Source organism: Triturus cristatus, chromosome 5_2 (genome assembly GCF_964204655.1).
Source record: "Triturus cristatus chromosome 5_2, aTriCri1.1, whole genome shotgun sequence".
NCBI lineage: Eukaryota > Metazoa > Chordata > Amphibia > Caudata > Salamandridae > Triturus > Triturus cristatus.
In genome coordinates, this window is record NC_140588.1 from 575,135,364 (window position 1) to 575,154,592 (window position 19,229).

A 19,229-nucleotide genomic window follows, 5' to 3' on the forward strand; every position below is an offset into this window, starting at 1 on the left:
CTATAGGTCGGGGTGCCTTTTTAAGGACCTTCGATTAAAAAAAGCTGAGCTGCGTGGACAAATTACGCACGTCTACGTCTTAGAGGGATCTTCCCTGACCGGGAATCGAACCCGGGCCGCGGCGGTGAAAGCGCCGAATCCTAGCCACTAGACCACCAGGGAGGAGATGCTCTTGTGAGCCTGCCTTGCTCACTTCCTTATTGTGACTAAGCTAACTCCACTGTATAGATTGCCCATAAAGTACGAGTGGGGAAAAGTTAGGTGTCACACAGTGTGTTTGTCATAAGCAATTACCTTTATCCTCCTGCAAAAGCCTTTTTACTCTGCAATCACCTCTTGCTGGACAGCCTGCGCTGGAGCAGCCAGCATGAAAAGGGAGCTGAGTAAGGCAGGGCCTAGGGTCTCACCAGGGTGGCCGAGTGGTTAAGGCGTTGGACTTAAGATCCAATGGACAGTTGTCCGCATGGGTTCGAGCCCCTTCCCTGGTATGGGTTTTCAGCGGGTGTGTAGGAACTTGCAGATGCTTTTTTAAAGCATTTTCCTCTGCCCTCCTCACCCTCCCAGTGCCCTTCCTTAACAGTCCCAATTCACGTCTCAGCTGTGGGGTCTGCTGCTACTCTGCACTTAGCATGGATGCTTCCCAAAGCAATGCAGTGCCACCTACGCAGAGCCCCTGCTTAGAGAAATACACCTCCTATGTCTTTTCCCACTGAAGGGAGCAGGAGGAAGTACTTGCTTCCTGGGGAACATGGGCCTGCCACTGGAATTTGTTAACCCGCCTCTTGCGGATTTCTCCCCTTTCTTTGATTTACACCTGCAGGCTCTCCCTTGCCATCGGAGCAGGATCTGCTGATGCAGGCCCGGCTGGATCAAATGTGCAAAGGCTTGTCCCCAGGCCTCGGGAAAAAATTGAGCAGAGATTCCCGCCTCCGCCTCCGCCTCCTCTTGCCTTCCGAACGGGCTTCCAAACGGGCAATGCCCTGACGGGTCCCCCACGCCCCATCCTGCCCATGCCCACACCCCTGTATATGAGGGTGACCCATGTCCCTCACCCTCCATGCTCGAACGGAAGACACGTGTGTCCTGAGGGGAGCGCCAGACAGGCATTTCTCCGGCCAGGCAGACCCCTGCAGCACCCGTTAGGCTCCAAAGCCTGTACATTCCCAAGATGCCACTGGTCACTATGCAAATCAGACAGCCCTGGCCACACCCTCTCCGCCGCTGGGCTCTGCTGCTTTCGGTACGTGCAGCTCAGCTTTTTCTTACCCTGAACCAGACTTCCGTTTCAGCAAAAAGGTGGGTTGCAGTGGGTCCGGGATGCCATTTGGAGACAAAGCCTGCGGCCCTGTCAAAGATGACTTCCTGCCGCACACCATGTGGTCAGAAGCCTACGAAAAGAAGCGCACCTCGGAATACAGAATCTCACTTCCTCAAGAGCCTTGCACAAGAGATTTTCCTCCCGCCGAGGAAAGCAACTCAAAGGGAACCTTGCGAAAATCAAATTAGGAGCCAGATTGCGGGATGCTAGGCAAACTGTTTGTCAGAAAAGCAAATTCATTTTGAGAAGCCCTGACCTGCGGGAAGGAAAAGCATTCAAGGGCAGAAGAAGGACTGTTCCCTGACCGGGAATCGAACCCGGGCCGCGGCGGTGAGAGCGCCGAATCCTAACCACTAGACCACCAGGGAACCCAGAGCCATACAGCAAAAGTTCCTACACTGCTCTCCTAGTGACAAAGCTCATGGGGGCTGAAAGCATATTTTATTCTACAGCGAATATGAATCAGAACTTGAAAAAACACTCATGATTCCACCAGACTGTTTGTCACTTCCAAGCACAGGCCATCCCCTCCCCCGTGCTACTGAACCGACGAATTCCTGTACAATCGGGATCCCCGGGAAATCACAAGAGGGACACCTAGTGGCCGCTGATAGCTCAAAGACAGCTGGTACACCTTCTCACACCTACCTCGTTATTCAGCTTGCTGGAAGAATACATTGCGAATGACCGATTCAAGAGTGCAAGGGAGAAGAGTGCTCCAAAGTAGATGTATACATCGCAGCCGGGTTTTCCAGCAATTTACCTTTCTGATGAGCTGGTACTGCACTTTACGCCCACATAGAGCACCTGACTGGGTGGGGGACTGCGTGCGCATGAAGGTGGCTGAGGGCAATGGGAGCAAAGCAACCTGGGACACAGGGGACCCAGCCCCTTTCCTCTGCTTTCGTCTATAGGTCGGGGTGCCTTTTTAAGGACCTTCGATTAAAAAAAGCTGAGCTGCGTGGACAAATTACGCACGTCTACGTCTTAGAGGGATCTTCCCTGACCGGGAATCGAACCCGGGCCGCGGCGGTGAAAGCGCCGAATCCTAGCCACTAGACCACCAGGGAGGAGATGCTCTTGTGAGCCTGCCTTGCTCACTTCCTTATTGTGACTAAGCTAACTCCACTGTATAGATTGCCCATAAAGTACGAGTGGGGAAAAGTTAGGTGTCACACAGTGTGTTTGTCATAAGAAATTACCTTTATCCTCCTGCAAAAGCCTTTTTACTCTGCAATCACCTCTTGCTGGACAGCCTGCGCTGGAGCAGCCAGCATGAAAAGGGAGCTGAGTAAGGCAGGGCCTAGGGTCTCACCAGGGTGGCCGAGTGGTTAAGGCGTTGGACTTAAGATCCAATGGACAGTTGTCCGCATGGGTTCGAGCCCCATCCCTGGTATGGGTTTTCAGCGGGTGTGTAGGAACTTGCAGATGCTTTTTTAAAGCATTTTCCTCTGCCCTCCTCACCCTCCCAGTGCCCTTCCTTAACAGTCCCAATTCACGTCTCAGCTGTGGGGTCTGCTGCTACTCTGCACTTAGCATGGATGCTTCCCAAAGCAATGCAGTGCCACCTACGCAGAGCCCCTGCTTAGAGAAATACACCTCCTATGTCTTTTCCCACTGAAGGGAGCAGGAGGAAGTACTTGCTTCCTGGGGAACATGGGCCTGCCACTGGAATTTGTTAACCCGCCTCTTGCGGATTTCTCCCCTTTCTTTGATTTACACCTGCAGGCTCTCCCTTGCCATCGGAGCAGGATCTGCTGATGCAGGCCCGGCTGGATCAAATGTGCAAAGGCTTGTCCCCAGGTCTCGGGAAAAAATTGAGCAGAGATTCCCGCCTCCGCCTCCGCCTCCTCTTGCCTTCCGAACGGGCTTCCAAACGGGCAATGCCCTGACGGGTCCCCCACGCCCCATCCTGCCCATGCCCACACCCCTGTATATGAGGGTGACCCATGTCCCTCACCCTCCATGCTCGAACGGAAGACACGTGTGTCCTGAGGGGAGCGCCAGACAGGCATTTCTCCGGCCAGGCAGACCCCTGCAGCACCCGTTAGGCTCCAAAGCCTGTACATTCCCAAGATGCCACTGGTCACTATGCAAATCAGACAGCCCTGGCCACACCCTCTCCGCCGCTGGGCTCTGCTGCTTTCGGTACGTGCAGCTCAGCTTTTTCTTACCCTGAACCAGACTTCCGTTTCAGCAAAAAGGTGGGTTGCAGTGGGTCCGGGATGCCATTTGGAGACAAAGCCTGCGGCCCTGTCAAAGATGACTTCCTGCCGCACACCATGTGGTCAGAAGCCTACGAAAAGAAGCGCACCTCGGAATACAGAATCTCACTTCCTCAAGAGCCTTGCACAAGAGATTTTCCTCTCGCCGAGGAAAGCAACTCAAAGGGAACCTTGCGAAAATCAAATTAGGAGCCAGATTGCGGGATGCTAGGCAAACTGTTTGTCAGAAAAGCAAATTCATTTTGAGAAGCCCTGACCTGCGGGAAGGAAAAGCATTCAAGGGCAGAAGAAGGACTGTTCCCTGACCGGGAATCGAACCCGGGCCGCGGCGGTGAGAGCGCCGAATCCTAACCACTAGACCACCAGGGAACCCAGAGCCATACAGCAAAAGTTCCTACACTGCTCTCCTAGTGACAAAGCTCATGGGGGCTGAAAGCATATTTTATTCTACAGCGAATATGAATCAGAACTTGAAAAAACACTCATGATTCCACCAGACTGTTTGTCACTTCCAAGCACAGGCCATCCCCTCCCCCGTGCTACTGAACCGACGAATTCCTGTACAATCGGGATCCCCGGGAAATCACAAGAGGGACACCTAGTGGCCGCTGATAGCTCAAAGACAGCTGGTACACCTTCTCACACCTACCTCGTTATTCAGCTTGCTGGAAGAATACATTGCGAATGACCGATTCAAGAGTGCAAGGGAGAAGAGTGCTCCAAAGTAGATGTATACATCGCAGCCGGGTTTTCCAGCAATTTACCTTTCTGATGAGCTGGTACTGCACTTTACGCCCACATAGAGCACCTGACTGGGTGGGGGACTGCGTGCGCATGAAGGTGGCTGAGGGCAATGGGAGCAAAGCAACCTGGGACACAGGGGACCCAGCCCCTTTCCTCTGCTTTCGTCTATAGGTCGGGGTGCCTTTTTAAGGACCTTCGATTAAAAAAAGCTGAGCTGCGTGGACAAATTACGCACGTCTACGTCTTAGAGGGATCTTCCCTGACCGGGAATCGAACCCGGGCCGCGGCAGTGAAAGCGCCGAATCCTAGCCACTAGACCACCAGGGAGGAGATGCTCTTGTGAGCCTGCCTTGCTCACTTCCTTATTGTGACTAAGCTAACTCCACTGTATAGATTGCCCATAAAGTACGAGTGGGGAAAAGTTAGGTGTCACACAGTGTGTTTGTCATAAGCAATTACCTTTATCCTCCTGCAAAAGCCTTTTTACTCTGCAATCACCTCTTGCTGGACAGCCTGCGCTGGAGCAGCCAGCATGAAAAGGGAGCTGAGTAAGGCAGGGCCTAGGGTCTCACCAGGGTGGCCGAGTGGTTAAGGCGTTGGACTTAAGATCCAATGGACAGTTGTCCGCATGGGTTCGAGCCCCATCCCTGGTATGGGTTTTCAGCGGGTGTGTAGGAACTTGCAGATGCTTTTTTAAAGCATTTTCCTCTGCCCTCCTCACCCTCCCAGTGCCCTTCCTTAACAGTCCCAATTCACGTCTCAGCTGTGGGGTCTGCTGCTACTCTGCACTTAGCATGGATGCTTCCCAAAGCAATGCAGTGCCACCTACGCAGAGCCCCTGCTTAGAGAAATACACCTCCTATGTCTTTTCCCACTGAAGGGAGCAGGAGGAAGTACTTGCTTCCTGGGGAACATGGGCCTGCCACTGGAATTTGTTAACCCGCCTCTTGCGGATTTCTCCCCTTTCTTTGATTTACACCTGCAGGCTCTCCCTTGCCATCGGAGCAGGATCTGCTGATGCAGGCCCGGCTGGATCAAATGTGCAAAGGCTTGTCCCCAGGCCTCGGGAAAAAATTGAGCAGAGATTCCCGCCTCCGCCTCCGCCTCCTCTTGCCTTCCGAACGGGCTTCCAAACGGGCAATGCCCTGACGGGTCCCCCACGCCCCATCCTGCCCATGCCCACACCCCTGTATATGAGGGTGACCCATGTCCCTCACCCTCCATGCTCGAACGGAAGACACGTGTGTCCTGAGGGGAGCGCCAGACAGGCATTTCTCCGGCCAGGCAGACCCCTGCAGCACCCGTTAGGCTCCAAAGCCTGTACATTCCCAAGATGCCACTGGTCACTATGCAAATCAGACAGCCCTGGCCACACCCTCTCCGCCGCTGGGCTCTGCTGCTTTCGGTACGTGCAGCTCAGCTTTTTCTTACCCTGAACCAGACTTCCGTTTCAGCAAAAAGGTGGGTTGCAGTGGGTCCGGGATGCCATTTGGAGACAAAGCCTGCGGCCCTGTCAAAGATGACTTCCTGCCGCACACCATGTGGTCAGAAGCCTACGAAAAGAAGCGCACCTCGGAATACAGAATCTCACTTCCTCAAGAGCCTTGCACAAGAGATTTTCCTCCCGCCGAGGAAAGCAACTCAAAGGGAACCTTGCGAAAATCAAATTAGGAGCCAGATTGCGGGATGCTAGGCAAACTGTTTGTCAGATTAGCAAATTCATTTTGAGAAGCCCTGACCTGCGGGAAGGAAAAGCATTCAAGGGCAGAAGAAGGACTGTTCCCTGACCGGGAATCGAACCCGGGCCGCAGCGGTGAGAGCGCCGAATCCTAACCACTAGACCACCAGGGAACCCAGAGCCATACAGCAAAAGTTCCTACACTGCTCTCCTAGTGACAAAGCTCATGGGGGCTGAAAGCATATTTTATTCTACAGCGAATATGAATCAGAACTTGAAAAAACACTCATGATTCCACCAGACTGTTTGTCACTTCCAAGCACAGGCCATCCCCTCCCCCGTGCTACTGAACCGACGAATTCCTGTACAATCGGGATCCCCGGGAAATCACAAGAGGGACACCTAGTGGCCGCTGATAGCTCAAAGACAGCTGGTACACCTTCTCACACCTACCTCGTTATTCAGCTTGCTGGAAGAATACATTGCGAATGACCGATTCAAGAGTGCAAGGGAGAAGAGTGCTCCAAAGTAGATGTATACATCGCAGCCGGGTTTTCCAGCAATTTACCTTTCTGATGAGCTGGTACTGCACTTTACGCCCACATAGAGCACCTGACTGGGTGGGGGACTGCGTGCGCATGAAGGTGGCTGAGGGCAATGGGAGCAAAGCAACCTGGGACACAGGGGACCCAGCCCCTTTCCTCTGCTTTCGTCTATAGGTCGGGGTGCCTTTTTAAGGACCTTCGATTAAAAAAAGCTGAGCTGCGTGGACAAATTACGCACGTCTACGTCTTAGAGGGATCTTCCCTGACCGGGAATCGAACCCGGGCCGCGGCGGTGAAAGCGCCGAATCCTAGCCACTAGACCACCAGGGAGGAGATGCTCTTGTGAGCCTGCCTTGCTCACTTCCTTATTGTGACTAAGCTAACTCCACTGTATAGATTGCCCATAAAGTACGAGTGGGGAAAAGTTAGGTGTCACACAGTGTGTTTGTCATAAGAAATTACCTTTATCCTCCTGCAAAAGCCTTTTTACTCTGCAATCACCTCTTGCTGGACAGCCTGCGCTGGAGCAGCCAGCATGAAAAGGGAGCTGAGTAAGGCAGGGCCTAGGGTCTCACCAGGGTGGCCGAGTGGTTAAGGCGTTGGACTTAAGATCCAATGGACAGCTGTGCGCATGGGTTCGAGCCCCATCCCTGGTATGGGTTTTCAGCGGGTGTGTAGGAACTTGCAGATGCTTTTTGAAAGCATTTTCCTCTGCCCTCCTCACCCTCCCAGTGCCCTTCCTTAACAGTCCCAATTCACGTCTCAGCTGTGGGGTCTGCTGCTACTCTGCACTTAGCATGGATGCTTCCCAAAGCAATGCAGTGCCACCTACGCAGAGCCCCTGCTTAGAGAAATACACCTCCTATGTCTTTTCCCACTGAAGGGAGCAGGAGGAAGTACTTGCTTCCTGGGGAACATGGGCCTGCCACTGGAATTTGTTAACCCGCCTCTTGCGGATTTCTCCCCTTTCTTTGATTTACACCTGCAGGCTCTCCCTTGCCATCGGAGCAGGATCTGCTGATGCAGGCCCGGCTGGATCAAATGTGCAAAGGCTTGTCCCCAGGCCTCGGGAAAAAATTGAGCAGAGATTCCCGCCTCCGCCTCCGCCTCCTCTTGCCTTCCGAACGGGCTTCCAAACGGGCAATGCCCTGACGGGTCCCCCACGCCCCATCCTGCCCATGCCCACACCCCTGTATATGAGGGTGACCCATGTCCCTCACCCTCCATGCTCGAACGGAAGACACGTGTGTCCTGAGGGGAGCGCCAGACAGGCATTTCTCCGGCCAGGCAGACCCCTGCAGCACCCGTTAGGCTCCAAAGCCTGTACATTCCCAAGATGCCACTGGTCACTATGCAAATCAGACAGCCCTGGCCACACCCTCTCCGCCGCTGGGCTCTGCTGCTTTCGGTACGTGCAGCTCAGCTTTTTCTTACCCTGAACCAGACTTCCGTTTCAGCAAAAAGGTGGGTTGCAGTGGGTCCGGGATGCCATTTGGAGACAAAGCCTGCGGCCCTGTCAAAGATGACTTCCTGCCGCACACCATGTGGTCAGAAGCCTACGAAAAGAAGCGCACCTCGGAATACAGAATCTCACTTCCTCAAGAGCCTTGCACAAGAGATTTTCCTCCCGCCGAGGAAAGCAACTCAAAGGGAACCTTGCGAAAATCAAATTAGGAGCCAGATTGCGGGATGCTAGGCAAACTGTTTGTCAGAAAAGCAAATTCATTTTGAGAAGCCCTGACCTGCGGGAAGGAAAAGCATTCAAGGGCAGAAGAAGGACTGTTCCCTGACCGGGAATCGAACCCGGGCCGCGGCGGTGAGAGCGCCGAATCCTAACCACTAGACCACCAGGGAACCCAGAGCCATACAGCAAAAGTTCCTACACTGCTCTCCTAGTGACAAAGCTCATGGGGGCTGAAAGCATATTTTATTCTACAGCGAATATGAATCAGAACTTGAAAAAACACTCATGATTCCACCAGACTGTTTGTCACTTCCAAGCACAGGCCATCCCCTCCCCCGTGCTACTGAACCGACGAATTCCTGTACAATCGGGATCCCCGGGAAATCACAAGAGGGACACCTAGTGGCCGCTGATAGCTCAAAGACAGCTGGTACACCTTCTCACACCTACCTCGTTATTCAGCTTGCTGGAAGAATACATTGCGAATGACCGATTCAAGAGTGCAAGGGAGAAGAGTGCTCCAAAGTAGATGTATACATCGCAGCCGGGTTTTCCAGCAATTTACCTTTCTGATGAGCTGGTACTGCACTTTACGCCCACATAGAGCACCTGACTGGGTGGGGGACTGCGTGCGCATGAAGGTGGCTGAGGGCAATGGGAGCAAAGCAACCTGGGACACAGGGGACCCAGCCCCTTTCCTCTGCTTTCGTCTATAGGTCGGGGTGCCTTTTTAAGGACCTTCGATTAAAAAAAGCTGAGCTGCGTGGACAAATTACGCACGTCTACGTCTTAGAGGGATCTTCCCTGACCGGGAATCGAACCCGGGCCGCGGCGGTGAAAGCGCCGAATCCTAGCCACTAGACCACCAGGGAGGAGATGCTCTTGTGAGCCTGCCTTGCTCACTTCCTTATTGTGACTAAGCTAACTCCACTGTATAGATTGCCCATAAAGTACGAGTGGGGAAAAGTTAGGTGTCACACAGTGTGTTTGTCATAAGAAATTACCTTTATCCTCCTGCAAAAGCCTTTTTACTCTGCAATCACCTCTTGCTGGACAGCCTGCGCTGGAGCAGCCAGCATGAAAAGGGAGCTGAGTAAGGCAGGGCCTAGGGTCTCACCAGGGTGGCCGAGTGGTTAAGGCGTTGGACTTAAGATCCAATGGACAGTTGTCCGCATGGGTTCGAGCCCCATCCCTGGTATGGGTTTTCAGCGGGTGTGTAGGAACTTGCAGATGCTTTTTTAAAGCATTTTCCTCTGCCCTCCTCACCCTCCCAGTGCCCTTCCTTAACAGTCCCAATTCACGTCTCAGCTGTGGGGTCTGCTGCTACTCTGCACTTAGCATGGATGCTTCCCAAAGCAATGCAGTGCCACCTACGCAGAGCCCCTGCTTAGAGAAATACACCTCCTATGTCTTTTCCCACTGAAGGGAGCAGGAGGAAGTACTTGCTTCCTGGGGAACATGGGCCTGCCACTGGAATTTGTTAACCCGCCTCTTGCGGATTTCTCCCCTTTCTTTGATTTACACCTGCAGGCTCTCCCTTGCCATCGGAGCAGGATCTGCTGATGCAGGCCCGGCTGGATCAAATGTGCAAAGGCTTGTCCCCAGGTCTCGGGAAAAAATTGAGCAGAGATTCCCGCCTCCGCCTCCGCCTCCTCTTGCCTTCCGAACGGGCTTCCAAACGGGCAATGCCCTGACGGGTCCCCCACGCCCCATCCTGCCCATGCCCACACCCCTGTATATGAGGGTGACCCATGTCCCTCACCCTCCATGCTCGAACGGAAGACACGTGTGTCCTGAGGGGAGCGCCAGACAGGCATTTCTCCGGCCAGGCAGACCCCTGCAGCACCCGTTAGGCTCCAAAGCCTGTACATTCCCAAGATGCCACTGGTCACTATGCAAATCAGACAGCCCTGGCCACACCCTCTCCGCCGCTGGGCTCTGCTGCTTTCGGTACGTGCAGCTCAGCTTTTTCTTACCCTGAACCAGACTTCCGTTTCAGCAAAAAGGTGGGTTGCAGTGGGTCCGGGATGCCATTTGGAGACAAAGCCTGCGGCCCTGTCAAAGATGACTTCCTGCCGCACACCATGTGGTCAGAAGCCTACGAAAAGAAGCGCACCTCGGAATACAGAATCTCACTTCCTCAAGAGCCTTGCACAAGAGATTTTCCTCTCGCCGAGGAAAGCAACTCAAAGGGAACCTTGCGAAAATCAAATTAGGAGCCAGATTGCGGGATGCTAGGCAAACTGTTTGTCAGAAAAGCAAATTCATTTTGAGAAGCCCTGACCTGCGGGAAGGAAAAGCATTCAAGGGCAGAAGAAGGACTGTTCCCTGACCGGGAATCGAACCCGGGCCGCGGCGGTGAGAGCGCCGAATCCTAACCACTAGACCACCAGGGAACCCAGAGCCATACAGCAAAAGTTCCTACACTGCTCTCCTAGTGACAAAGCTCATGGGGGCTGAAAGCATATTTTATTCTACAGCGAATATGAATCAGAACTTGAAAAAACACTCATGATTCCACCAGACTGTTTGTCACTTCCAAGCACAGGCCATCCCCTCCCCCGTGCTACTGAACCGACGAATTCCTGTACAATCGGGATCCCCGGGAAATCACAAGAGGGACACCTAGTGGCCGCTGATAGCTCAAAGACAGCTGGTACACCTTCTCACACCTACCTCGTTATTCAGCTTGCTGGAAGAATACATTGCGAATGACCGATTCAAGAGTGCAAGGGAGAAGAGTGCTCCAAAGTAGATGTATACATCGCAGCCGGGTTTTCCAGCAATTTACCTTTCTGATGAGCTGGTACTGCACTTTACGCCCACATAGAGCACCTGACTGGGTGGGGGACTGCGTGCGCATGAAGGTGGCTGAGGGCAATGGGAGCAAAGCAACCTGGGACACAGGGGACCCAGCCCCTTTCCTCTGCTTTCGTCTATAGGTCGGGGTGCCTTTTTAAGGACCTTCGATTAAAAAAAGCTGAGCTGCGTGGACAAATTACGCACGTCTACGTCTTAGAGGGATCTTCCCTGACCGGGAATCGAACCCGGGCCGCGGCAGTGAAAGCGCCGAATCCTAGCCACTAGACCACCAGGGAGGAGATGCTCTTGTGAGCCTGCCTTGCTCACTTCCTTATTGTGACTAAGCTAACTCCACTGTATAGATTGCCCATAAAGTACGAGTGGGGAAAAGTTAGGTGTCACACAGTGTGTTTGTCATAAGCAATTACCTTTATCCTCCTGCAAAAGCCTTTTTACTCTGCAATCACCTCTTGCTGGACAGCCTGCGCTGGAGCAGCCAGCATGAAAAGGGAGCTGAGTAAGGCAGGGCCTAGGGTCTCACCAGGGTGGCCGAGTGGTTAAGGCGTTGGACTTAAGATCCAATGGACAGTTGTCCGCATGGGTTCGAGCCCCATCCCTGGTATGGGTTTTCAGCGGGTGTGTAGGAACTTGCAGATGCTTTTTTAAAGCATTTTCCTCTGCCCTCCTCACCCTCCCAGTGCCCTTCCTTAACAGTCCCAATTCACGTCTCAGCTGTGGGGTCTGCTGCTACTCTGCACTTAGCATGGATGCTTCCCAAAGCAATGCAGTGCCACCTACGCAGAGCCCCTGCTTAGAGAAATACACCTCCTATGTCTTTTCCCACTGAAGGGAGCAGGAGGAAGTACTTGCTTCCTGGGGAACATGGGCCTGCCACTGGAATTTGTTAACCCGCCTCTTGCGGATTTCTCCCCTTTCTTTGATTTACACCTGCAGGCTCTCCCTTGCCATCGGAGCAGGATCTGCTGATGCAGGCCCGGCTGGATCAAATGTGCAAAGGCTTGTCCCCAGGCCTCGGGAAAAAATTGAGCAGAGATTCCCGCCTCCGCCTCCGCCTCCTCTTGCCTTCCGAACGGGCTTCCAAACGGGCAATGCCCTGACGGGTCCCCCACGCCCCATCCTGCCCATGCCCACACCCCTGTATATGAGGGTGACCCATGTCCCTCACCCTCCATGCTCGAACGGAAGACACGTGTGTCCTGAGGGGCGCGCCAGACAGGCATTTCTCCGGCCAGGCAGACCCCTGCAGCACCCGTTAGGCTCCAAAGCCTGTACATTCCCAAGATGCCACTGGTCACTATGCAAATCAGACAGCCCTGGCCACACCCTCTCCGCCGCTGGGCTCTGCTGCTTTCGGTACGTGCAGCTCAGCTTTTTCTTACCCTGAACCAGACTTCCGTTTCAGCAAAAAGGTGGGTTGCAGTGGGTCCGGGATGCCATTTGGAGACAAAGCCTGCGGCCCTGTCAAAGATGACTTCCTGCCGCACACCATGTGGTCAGAAGCCTACGAAAAGAAGCGCACCTCGGAATACAGAATCTCACTTCCTCAAGAGCCTTGCACAAGAGATTTTCCTCCCGCCGAGGAAAGCAACTCAAAGGGAACCTTGCGAAAATCAAATTAGGAGCCAGATTGCGGGATGCTAGGCAAACTGTTTGTCAGATTAGCAAATTCATTTTGAGAAGCCCTGACCTGCGGGAAGGAAAAGCATTCAAGGGCAGAAGAAGGACTGTTCCCTGACCGGGAATCGAACCCGGGCCGCAGCGGTGAGAGCGCCGAATCCTAACCACTAGACCACCAGGGAACCCAGAGCCATACAGCAAAAGTTCCTACACTGCTCTCCTAGTGACAAAGCTCATGGGGGCTGAAAGCATATTTTATTCTACAGCGAATATGAATCAGAACTTGAAAAAACACTCATGATTCCACCAGACTGTTTGTCACTTCCAAGCACAGGCCATCCCCTCCCCCGTGCTACTGAACCGACGAATTCCTGTACAATCGGGATCCCCGGGAAATCACAAGAGGGACACCTAGTGGCCGCTGATAGCTCAAAGACAGCTGGTACACCTTCTCACACCTACCTCGTTATTCAGCTTGCTGGAAGAATACATTGCGAATGACCGATTCAAGAGTGCAAGGGAGAAGAGTGCTCCAAAGTAGATGTATACATCGCAGCCGGGTTTTCCAGCAATTTACCTTTCTGATGAGCTGGTACTGCACTTTACGCCCACATAGAGCACCTGACTGGGTGGGGGACTGCGTGCGCATGAAGGTGGCTGAGGGCAATGGGAGCAAAGCAACCTGGGACACAGGGGACCCAGCCCCTTTCCTCTGCTTTCGTCTATAGGTCGGGGTGCCTTTTTAAGGACCTTCGATTAAAAAAAGCTGAGCTGCGTGGACAAATTACGCACGTCTACGTCTTAGAGGGATCTTCCCTGACCGGGAATCGAACCCGGGCCGCGGCAGTGAAAGCGCCGAATCCTAGCCACTAGACCACCAGGGAGGAGATGCTCTTGTGAGCCTGCCTTGCTCACTTCCTTATTGTGACTAAGCTAACTCCACTGTATAGATTGCCCATAAAGTACGAGTGGGGAAAAGTTAGGTGTCACACAGTGTGTTTGTCATAAGCAATTACCTTTATCCTCCTGCAAAAGCCTTTTTACTCTGCAATCACCTCTTGCTGGACAGCCTGCGCTGGAGCAGCCAGCATGAAAAGGGAGCTGAGTAAGGCAGGGCCTAGGGTCTCACCAGGGTGGCCGAGTGGTTAAGGCGTTGGACTTAAGATCCAATGGACAGTTGTCCGCATGGGTTCGAGCCCCATCCCTGGTATGGGTTTTCAGCGGGTGTGTAGGAACTTGCAGATGCTTTTTGAAAGCATTTTCCTCTGCCCTCCTCACCCTCCCAGTGCCCTTCCTTAACAGTCCCAATTCACGTCTCAGCTGTGGGGTCTGCTGCTACTCTGCACTTAGCATGGATGCTTCCCAAAGCAATGCAGTGCCACCTACGCAGAGCCCCTGCTTAGAGAAATACACCTCCTATGTCTTTTCCCACTGAAGGGAGCAGGAGGAAGTACTTGCTTCCTGGGGAACATGGGCCTGCCACTGGAATTTGTTAACCCGCCTCTTGCGGATTTCTCCCCTTTCTTTGATTTACACCTGCAGGCTCTCCCTTGCCATCGGAGCAGGATCTGCTGATGCAGGCCCGGCTGGATCAAATGTGCAAAGGCTTGTCCCCAGGCCTCGGGAAAAAATTGAGCAGAGATTCCCGCCTCCGCCTCCGCCTCCTCTTGCCTTCCGAACGGGCTTCCAAACGGGCAATGCCCTGACGGGTCCCCCACGCCCCATCCTGCCCATGCCCACACCCCTGTATATGAGGGTGACCCATGTCCCTCACCCTCCATGCTCGAACGGAAGACACGTGTGTCCTGAGGGGAGCGCCAGACAGGCATTTCTCCGGCCAGGCAGACCCCTGCAGCACCCGTTAGGCTCCAAAGCCTGTACATTCCCAAGATGCCACTGGTCACTATGCAAATCAGACAGCCCTGGCCACACCCTCTCCGCCGCTGGGCTCTGCTGCTTTCGGTACGTGCAGCTCAGCTTTTTCTTACCCTGAACCAGACTTCCGTTTCAGCAAAAAGGTGGGTTGCAGTGGGTCCGGGATGCCATTTGGAGACAAAGCCTGCGGCCCTGTCAAAGATGACTTCCTGCCGCACACCATGTGGTCAGAAGCCTACGAAAAGAAGCGCACCTCGGAATACAGAATCTCACTTCCTCAAGAGCCTTGCACAAGAGATTTTCCTCCCGCCGAGGAAAGCAACTCAAAGGGAACCTTGCGAAAATCAAATTAGGAGCCAGATTGCGGGATGCTAGGCAAACTGTTTGTCAGAAAAGCAAATTCATTTTGAGAAGCCCTGACCTGCGGGAAGGAAAAGCATTCAAGGGCAGAAGAAGGACTGTTCCCTGACCGGGAATCGAACCCGGGCCGCGGCGGTGAGAGCGCCGAATCCTAACCACTAGACCACCAGGGAACCCAGAGCCATACAGCAAAAGTTCCTACACTGCTCTCCTAGTGACAAAGCTCATGGGGGCTGAAAGCATATTTTATTCTACAGCGAATATGAATCAGAACTTGAAAAAACACTCATGATTCCACCAGACTGTTTGTCACTTCCAAGCACAGGCCATCCCCTCCCCCGTGCTACTGAACCGACGAATTCCTGTACAATCGGGATCCCCGGGAAATCACAAGAGGGACACCTAGTGGCCGCTGATAGCTCAAAGACAGCTGGTACACCTTCTCACACCTACCTCGTTATTCAGCTTGCTGGAAGAATACATTGCGAATGACCGATTCAAGAGTGCAAGGGAGAAGAGTGCTCCAAAGTAGATGTATACATCGCAGCCGGGTTTTCCAGCAATTTACCTTTCTGATGAGCTGGTACTGCACTTTACGCCCACATAGAGCACCTGACTGGGTGGGGGACTGCGTGCGCATGAAGGTGGCTGAGGGCAATGGGAGCAAAGCAACCTGGGACACAGGGGACCCAGCCCCTTTCCTCTGCTTTCGTCTATAGGTCGGGGTGCCTTTTTAAGGACCTTCGATTAAAAAAAGCTGAGCTGCGTGGACAAATTACGCACGTCTACGTCTTAGAGGGATCTTCCCTGACCGGGAATCGAACCCGGGCCGCGGCGGTGAAAGCGCCGAATCCTAGCCACTAGACCACCAGGGAGGAGATGCTCTTGTGAGCCTGCCTTGCTCACTTCCTTATTGTGACTAAGCTAACTCCACTGTATAGATTGCCCATAAAGTACGAGTGGGGAAAAGTTAGGTGTCACACAGTGTGTTTGTCATAAGAAATTACCTTTATCCTCCTGCAAAAGCCTTTTTACTCTGCAATCACCTCTTGCTGGACAGCCTGCGCTGGAGCAGCCAGCATGAAAAGGGAGCTGAGTAAGGCAGGGCCTAGGGTCTCACCAGGGTGGCCGAGTGGTTAAGGTGTTGGACTTAAGATCCAATGGACAGTTGTCCGCATGGGTTCGAGCCCCATCCCTGGTATGGGTTTTCAGCGGGTGTGTAGGAACTTGCAGATGCTTTTTTAAAGCATTTTCCTCTGCCCTCCTCACCCTCCCAGTGCCCTTCCTTAACAGTCCCAATTCACGTCTCAGCTGTGGGGTCTGCTGCTACTCTGCACTTAGCATGGATGCTTCCCAAAGCAATGCAGTGCCACCTACGCAGAGCCCCTGCTTAGAGAAATACACCTCCTATGTCTTTTCCCACTGAAGGGAGCAGGAGGAAGTACTTGCTTCCTGGGGAACATGGGCCTGCCACTGGAATTTGTTAACCCGCCTCTTGCGGATTTCTCCCCTTTCTTTGATTTACACCTGCAGGCTCTCCCTTGCCATCGGAGCAGGATCTGCTGATGCAGGCCCGGCTGGATCAAATGTGCAAAGGCTTGTCCCCAGGCCTCGGGAAAAAATTGAGCAGAGATTCCCGCCTCCGCCTCCGCCTCCTCTTGCCTTCCGAACGGGCTTCCAAACGGGCAATGCCCTGACGGGTCCCCCACGCCCCATCCTGCCCATGCCCACACCCCTGTATATGAGGGTGACCCATGTCCCTCACCCTCCATGCTCGAACGGAAGACACGTGTGTCCTGAGGGGAGCGCCAGACAGGCATTTCTCCGGCCAGGCAGACCCCTGCAGCACCCGTTAGGCTCCAAAGCCTGTACATTCCCAAGATGCCACTGGTCACTATGCAAATCAGACAGCCCTGGCCACACCCTCTCCGCCGCTGGGCTCTGCTGCTTTCGGTACGTGCAGCTCAGCTTTTTCTTACCCTGAACCAGACTTCCGTTTCAGCAAAAAGGTGGGTTGCAGTGGGTCCGGGATGCCATTTGGAGACAAAGCCTGCGGCCCTGTCAAAGATGACTTCCTGCCGCACACCATGTGGTCAGAAGCCTACGAAAAGAAGCGCACCTCGGAATACAGAATCTCACTTCCTCAAGAGCCTTGCACAAGAGATTTTCCTCCCGCCGAGGAAAGCAACTCAAAGGGAACCTTGCGAAAATCAAATTAGGAGCCAGATTGCGGGATGCTAGGCAAACTGTTTGTCAGAAAAGCAAATTCATTTTGAGAAGCCCTGACCTGCGGGAAGGAAAAGCATTCAAGGGCAGAAGAAGGACTGTTCCCTGACCGGGAATCAAACCCGGGCCGCGGCGGTGAGAGCGCCGAATCCTAACCACTAGACCACCAGGGAACCCAGAGCCATACAGCAAAAGTTCCTACACTGCTCTCCTAGTGACAAAGCTCATGGGGGCTGAAAGCATATTTTATTCTACAGCGAATATGAATCAGAACTTGAAAAAACACTCATGATTCCACCAGACTGTTTGTCACTTCCAAGCACAGGCCATCCCCTCCCCCGTGCTACTGAACCGACGAATTCCTGTACAATCGGGATCCCCGGGAAATCACAAGAGGGACACCTAGTGGCCGCTGATAGCTCAAAGACAGCTGGTACACCTTCTCACACCTACCTCGTTATTCAGCTTGCTGGAAGAATACATTGCGAATGACCGATTCAAGAGTGCAAGGGAGAAGAGTGCTCCAAAGTAGATGTATACATCGCAGCCGGGTTTTCCAGCAATTTACCTTTCTGATGAGCTGGTACTGCACTTTACGCCCACATAGAGCACCTGACTGGGTGGGGGACTGCGTGCGCATGAAGGTGGCTGAGGGCAATGGGAGCAAAGCAACCTGGGACACAGGGGACCCAGCCCCTTTCCTCTGCTTTCGTCTATAGGTCGGGGTGCCTTTTTAAGGACCTTCGATTAAAAAAAGCTGAGCTGCGTGGACAAATTACGCACGTCTACGTCTTAGAGGGATCTTCCCTGACCGGGAATCGAACCCGGGCCGCGGCGGTGAAAGCGCCGAATCCTAGCCACTAGACCACCAGGGAGGAGATGCTCTTGTGAGCCTGCCTTGCTCACTTCCTTATTGTGACTAAGCTAACTCCACTGTATAGATTGCCCATAAAGTACGAGTGGGGAAAAGTTAGGTGTCACACAGTGTGTTTGTCATAAGAAATTACCTTTATCCTCCTGCAAAAGCCTTTTTACTCTGCAATCACCTCTTGCTGGACAGCCTGCGCTGGAGCAGCCAGCATGAAAAGGGAGCTGAGTAAGGCAGGGCCTAGGGTCTCACCAGGGTGGCCGAGTGGTTAAGGCGTTGGACTTAAGATCCAATGGACAGTTGTCCGCATGGGTTCGAGCCCCATCCCTGGTATGGGTTTTCAGCGGGTGTGTAGGAACTTGCAGATGCTTTTTTAAAGCATTTTCCTCTGCCTTCCTCACCCTCCCAGTGCCCTTCCTTAACAGTCCCAATTCACGTCTCAGCTGTGGGGTCTGCTGCTACTCTGCACTTAGCATGGATGCTTCCCAAAGCAATGCAGTGCCACCTACGCAGAGCCCCTGCTTAGAGAAATACACCTCCTATGTCTTTTCCCACTGAAGGGAGCAGGAGGAAGTACTTGCTTCCTGGGGAACATGGGCCTGCCACTGGAATTTGTTAACCCGCCTCTTGCGGATTTCTCCCCTTTCTTTGATTTACACCTGCAGGCTCTCCCTTGCCATCGGAGCAGGATCTGCTGATGCAGGCCCGGCTGGATCAAATGTGCAAAGGCTTGTCCCCAGGCCTCGGGAAAAAATTGAGCAGAGATTCCCGCCTCCGCCTCCGCCTCCTCTTGCCTTCCGAACGGGCTTCCAAACGGGCAATGCCCTGACGGGTCCCCCACGCCCCATCCTGCCCATGCCCACACCCCTGTATATGAGGGTGACCCATGTCCCTCACCCTCCATGCTCGAACGGAAGACACGTGTGTCCTGAGGGGAGCGCCAGACAGGCATTTCTCCGGCCAGGCAGACCCCTGCAGCACCCGTTAGGCTCCAAAGCCTGTACATTCCCAAGATGCCACTGGTCACTATGCAAATCAGACAGCCCTGGCCACACCCTCTCCGCCGCTGGGCTCTGCTGCTTTCGGTACGTGCAGCTCAGCTTTTTCTTACCCTGAACCAGACTTCCGTTTCAGCAAAAAGGTGGGTTGCAGTGGGTCCGGGATGCCATTTGGAGACAAAGCCTGCGGCCCTGTCAAAGATGACTTCCTGCCGCACACCATGTGGTCAGAAGCCTACGAAAAGAAGCGCACCTCGGAATACAGAAT

At 53.6% G+C, this 19,229-nt stretch overlaps 17 non-coding genes across 17 annotated transcripts; 6 read left to right on the forward strand and 11 right to left on the reverse strand.

The window, feature by feature from the left end:
- Positions 1-90: 90 nt before the first annotated feature.
- On the reverse strand, positions 91-162 carry TRNAE-UUC (transfer RNA glutamic acid (anticodon UUC)). The gene has a single exon. It is a non-coding gene; the product is annotated as a tRNA-Glu (tRNA).
- Positions 163-1,614: 1,452 nt separating this feature from the next.
- Positions 1,615-1,686, reverse strand: TRNAE-CUC (transfer RNA glutamic acid (anticodon CUC)). Its single transcript has one exon. It is a non-coding gene; the product is annotated as a tRNA-Glu (tRNA).
- A 630-nt stretch (positions 1,687-2,316) lies between these two features.
- Positions 2,317-2,388, reverse strand: TRNAE-UUC (transfer RNA glutamic acid (anticodon UUC)). The gene has a single exon. It is a non-coding gene; the product is annotated as a tRNA-Glu (tRNA).
- Positions 2,389-2,631: 243 nt separating this feature from the next.
- On the forward strand, positions 2,632-2,714 carry TRNAL-UAA (transfer RNA leucine (anticodon UAA)). The gene has a single exon. It is a non-coding gene; the product is annotated as a tRNA-Leu (tRNA).
- A 1,126-nt stretch (positions 2,715-3,840) lies between these two features.
- TRNAE-CUC (transfer RNA glutamic acid (anticodon CUC)) lies at positions 3,841-3,912 on the reverse strand. Its single transcript has one exon. It is a non-coding gene; the product is annotated as a tRNA-Glu (tRNA).
- A 945-nt stretch (positions 3,913-4,857) lies between these two features.
- Positions 4,858-4,940, forward strand: TRNAL-UAA (transfer RNA leucine (anticodon UAA)). Its single transcript has one exon. It is a non-coding gene; the product is annotated as a tRNA-Leu (tRNA).
- Positions 4,941-6,768: 1,828 nt separating this feature from the next.
- Positions 6,769-6,840, reverse strand: TRNAE-UUC (transfer RNA glutamic acid (anticodon UUC)). The gene has a single exon. It is a non-coding gene; the product is annotated as a tRNA-Glu (tRNA).
- A 1,452-nt stretch (positions 6,841-8,292) lies between these two features.
- TRNAE-CUC (transfer RNA glutamic acid (anticodon CUC)) lies at positions 8,293-8,364 on the reverse strand. The gene has a single exon. It is a non-coding gene; the product is annotated as a tRNA-Glu (tRNA).
- A 630-nt stretch (positions 8,365-8,994) lies between these two features.
- Positions 8,995-9,066, reverse strand: TRNAE-UUC (transfer RNA glutamic acid (anticodon UUC)). The gene has a single exon. It is a non-coding gene; the product is annotated as a tRNA-Glu (tRNA).
- Positions 9,067-9,309: 243 nt separating this feature from the next.
- Positions 9,310-9,392, forward strand: TRNAL-UAA (transfer RNA leucine (anticodon UAA)). The gene has a single exon. It is a non-coding gene; the product is annotated as a tRNA-Leu (tRNA).
- Positions 9,393-10,518: 1,126 nt separating this feature from the next.
- Positions 10,519-10,590, reverse strand: TRNAE-CUC (transfer RNA glutamic acid (anticodon CUC)). The gene has a single exon. It is a non-coding gene; the product is annotated as a tRNA-Glu (tRNA).
- A 945-nt stretch (positions 10,591-11,535) lies between these two features.
- TRNAL-UAA (transfer RNA leucine (anticodon UAA)) lies at positions 11,536-11,618 on the forward strand. Its single transcript has one exon. It is a non-coding gene; the product is annotated as a tRNA-Leu (tRNA).
- Positions 11,619-13,761: 2,143 nt separating this feature from the next.
- Positions 13,762-13,844, forward strand: TRNAL-UAA (transfer RNA leucine (anticodon UAA)). Its single transcript has one exon. It is a non-coding gene; the product is annotated as a tRNA-Leu (tRNA).
- A 1,126-nt stretch (positions 13,845-14,970) lies between these two features.
- Positions 14,971-15,042, reverse strand: TRNAE-CUC (transfer RNA glutamic acid (anticodon CUC)). Its single transcript has one exon. It is a non-coding gene; the product is annotated as a tRNA-Glu (tRNA).
- Positions 15,043-15,672: 630 nt separating this feature from the next.
- On the reverse strand, positions 15,673-15,744 carry TRNAE-UUC (transfer RNA glutamic acid (anticodon UUC)). The gene has a single exon. It is a non-coding gene; the product is annotated as a tRNA-Glu (tRNA).
- A 2,154-nt stretch (positions 15,745-17,898) lies between these two features.
- On the reverse strand, positions 17,899-17,970 carry TRNAE-UUC (transfer RNA glutamic acid (anticodon UUC)). The gene has a single exon. It is a non-coding gene; the product is annotated as a tRNA-Glu (tRNA).
- Positions 17,971-18,213: 243 nt separating this feature from the next.
- On the forward strand, positions 18,214-18,296 carry TRNAL-UAA (transfer RNA leucine (anticodon UAA)). Its single transcript has one exon. It is a non-coding gene; the product is annotated as a tRNA-Leu (tRNA).
- The last annotated feature ends 933 nt before the right edge of the window (positions 18,297-19,229 follow it).